Below are 4163 nucleotides of genomic sequence, written 5' to 3'. Positions count from 1 at the left end.
GCGGCCCAATGTCAACTTTTGCCTCCCGTTTGTTTTTAATGTATTTAAAGAAACTTTTACTATCATTTCTAATGTTACTGGCTAGCCTACCTTCAAATTTGATCCTCTCTTTCCTTATCTCTCTCTTTGTTATCCTCTGTTTGTTTTTGTAGCCTTCCCAATCTTCTGACTTCCCACTACTCTTTGCCACATTATAAGCTTTCTCATTTGCTTTGATGCATTCCCTAATTTCCTTTGTCAGCCATGGCTGCCTAATCCCCCCTCTGATAACCTTTCTTTTCTTTGGGATGAACCTCTGTACTGTGTCCTCAATTACTCCCAGAAACCCCTGCCATTGCTGTTCTACTGTCTTTCCCACGAGACTCTGCTCCCAGTCGATTTTCGTCAGTTCCTCCCTCATGCCCCTGTAGTTACCTTTATTTAACTGTAACACCTTTACATCTGATTCTACCTTCTTTCTTTCAAATTGGAGATTGAATTCGACCATATTATGATCACTGCCTCCTAAGTGCTCCCTTACTTTAAGATCTTTAATCAAGTCTGGCTCATGACATAACACTAAGTCCAGAATGGCCTGTTCCCTCGTGGGCTCCATCACAAGCTGTTCCAAAAAGCCCTCCTGTAAACATTCAATGAATTCCCTTTCCTTGGGTCCACTGGCAGTATTATTCACCCAGTCCACCTGCATATTAAAGACCCCCATGATCACTGTGACCTTGCCTTTCTGACATGCACTTTCTATTTCGTGGTGCATCTTGTGCCCCTGGTCCTGACCACTGTTAGGGGGCCTGTACATAACTCCCATTATGGGTTTTTTGCTTCCTTGAAATCAATCTCGTGAACGTGGTCTGAACTACTTCCAATGCACCTACATCTTTCCTCCAATAAGGGGTCTGAAAATGTACACAATACTCCCGGTACGATCACAACACTGCGTTGCACAGTTGCGACAACGCTTCCTTGCATGTTTACTCTATTTCATCAGCATGGTGACACAGTCGTTAGCACTGCTGCCTCACAACTCCAGGGACCCGGGTTCAATTCCGGCCTTGCGTGACTGAACTTTCTCCCCGTGTCTGCGTTGGTTTCCTCCGGTTTCCTCCCACACTCCAAAGATGTGCAGGTTCGATGGATCGATCATGATAAATTGCCCCTTAATAGGCAAAATACTTTGGTGCGGTTACTGAGTTACGGGGATAGGGTGGAGACCTCGGCTTAAGTAGTGTGCTGTTTCCAAGGGCCGTTCAATACTCTCTGCTCCGAATAACCACTTTCTGCACTGTAGGGAAACTATTATATGATCATTGCAATCGCTGTCTTCATTTTCTGCTGTACCTGCATACTAGCGTTCTTTGACTGATGTGCGAGGACACCCACATCACTCAGAAGTGAACCACCCAAAGTATCTCCCAATTTAGATAATAAGTTACCTTCCCGTTTCCAAGACAAAAATGACTGGCTTCACAAGTATCCACTTTATACACCATCTGACACATTTTGGCCCACTCACCTAACTTATCGATATGCATTTTTAAGTTCTTATTTTCTGAATTGCACATGTTTTAATGCAAGAAGTATTATGGGTAAGGCAGATGAACTTAGAGCTTGGATTAGTCCTTGGAACTATGATGTTGTTGCCATTACAGAGACCTGGTTGATGGAAGGACAGGATTGGCAGCTAAACGTTCCAGGATTCAGATGTTTCAGGTGGGACAGAGGGGGATGTCAAAGGGGTTGAGGAGTTGCGCTACTGGTTAGGGAGAATGTCACAGCTGTACTACGGGAGGACACCTCAGAGGGCAGTGGGGCTATATGAGTAGAGATCAGGAATAAGAAGGGTGCCGTCACAATGTTGGGGGTTTACTACAGGCCACCCAACAGCCAGCGGGAGATAGAGGAGCAGTTTGGTAGACATATTTTGGAAAGGAGTAAAAGCAACAGGGTTGTTGTGATGGGAAACTTTAACTTCCCCAATATTGACTGGGACTCACTTAGTGCCAGGGGCTTGGACGAGGCAGAGTTTGTAAGGAGTATCCAGGAGGGCTTCTTAAAACAATATGAAAATAGTCCAACTAGGGAAGGGGCTATACTGGACCTGGTATTGGGGAGTGAGCCCGGCCAGGTGGTAGGAGTTTCACTAGGCGAGCATTTCGGGAACAGTGACCACAATTCAGTAAGTTTTAAAGTGCTGGTGGACAAGGATAAGAGTGGTCCCAGGATGAATGTGCTAAATTCGGGTAAGGCTAATTATAACAATATTCGGCAAGAACTGAAGAACCTAGATTGGGGGTGGATATTTGAGGGTCTATCAACATCTGACATGTGGGAGGCTTTCAAATGTCAGTTGAAAGGACTACAGTACCGGCATATTCCTGTGCAGAAGACGGATCTATACGGCAAATTTCGGGAACCTTGGATAACGAGAGATATTGTAGGCCTCGTCAAAAAGGAAAAGGAGGCATTTGTCAAGAAGAGAAGACTGGGAACAGACAAAACCTGTGTGGAATATAAGAAAAGAAGGAAGGAACTTAAGCAAGTAATCAGGAGGGCTAAAATGGATCACGAAAAGTCATTGGCAAATAGGGTTAAGGAAAATTCCAAGGCTTTTTACACAGATAAAAAAAAGCAAGAGGATACCCAGGGAAAGAGTTGGCCCACTGAAAGACATTCGATGGAATCTATGTGTGGAGCCAGAGGAAATGGGTGAGGCACTAAATGAATACTTTGCATCAGTATTCACCAAAGAGAAGGAGTTGGTGGATGTTGAGTCTGGAGAAGGGCGTGTAGGTACCCTGGGTCACATTGAGATCCAAAAAGACGAGGTGTTGGGCGTCTTGAAAAATATTAAGGTAGATAAGTCTCCAGGGCCTGATGGGATCTACCACATAATGCTGACGGAGGCTAGAGAGGAAATTGCTGAGGCCTTGACAGAAATCTTTGGATCCTCACTGTCTTCAGGTGATGTTCCGGAGGACTGGAGAATAGCCAATGTTGTTCCTTTGTTCAAGAAGGGTAGCAAGGATAACACAGGGAACTACAGGCCGGTGAACCTGTCGTCAGTGTAGAGAAATTACTGGAGATGATTTTTAGAGACAGGATCTACTCCCATTTGGAAGCAAATGGACGTATTAGCGAGAGGCAGCATGGTTTTGCGAAAGGGAGGACCTGTCTCACTAACATGATACAGTTTTTCGAGGAGGTCACAAAGATGATTGATGCAGATAGGGCAGTGGATGTTGTCTATATGGACTTCAGTAAGGCCTTTGAAAAGGTCACTCATGGCAGACTGGTACAAAAGGTGGTCACACGGGATCAGGGGTGAGCTGACAAGGTGGATACAGAACTGGCTAGGTCATAGAAGGCAGAGAGTAGCAATGGAAGGGTGCTTTTCTGATTGGAGGGCTGTGACTAGTGGTGTTCCACAGGGATCAGTGCTGGGACCTTTCCTGTTCGTAGTATATATGAATGATTTGGAGGAACATGTAACTGATCTGATTAGTAAGTTTGCAGACTACACAAAGGTTGGTGGAATTGCGGATAGCGACGAGGACTGTCAGAGGATACAGCAGGATTTAGTATGTTTGGAGACTTGGACAGAGATGGCAGATGGTGTTTAATCCGGACAATTATGAGGTAATGCATTTTGGAAGGTCTGATGCAGGTAGGGAATATACAGTGAATGGTAGAACCCTTAAGAGTATTGACAGTCAGAGACATCTAGGTGTACAGGTCCACAGGTCACTGAAAGGCGCTATACAGGTGGACAAGGTAGTCACGAAGGCATACGGCATGCCTTCATTGGTCGGGGCATTGAGTATAAAAATTGGCAAGTCATGTTGCAGTTGTATAGAACCTTAGTTAGGCCACACTTGAAGTATAGTGTTACATTCTGGTCGCTTCTCTACCAGGGGGATGCGGAGGCTTTAGAGAGGGTGCAGAAGTGATTTACCAGGATGTTGCCTGGTATGGAGGGCATTAGCTATGAGGAGAGGTTGAATAAACTCGGTTTGTTCTCACTGGAACGACGGAGATTGAGGGGCGACCTGATAGAGGTCTACAAAATTATGACGAGCATAGACAGAGTGGATAGTCAGAGGCTTTCGCCAGGGTAGAGGGGTCAATTACTAGGGGGCATAGGTTTAATGTGCGAAGGGCAAGGTTTA

This window comes from Scyliorhinus torazame, chromosome 5 (assembly GCF_047496885.1).
Source record: "Scyliorhinus torazame isolate Kashiwa2021f chromosome 5, sScyTor2.1, whole genome shotgun sequence".
Taxonomy (NCBI): Eukaryota; Metazoa; Chordata; class Chondrichthyes; order Carcharhiniformes; family Scyliorhinidae; genus Scyliorhinus; species Scyliorhinus torazame.
This window is presented reverse-complemented; position numbering follows the sequence as displayed.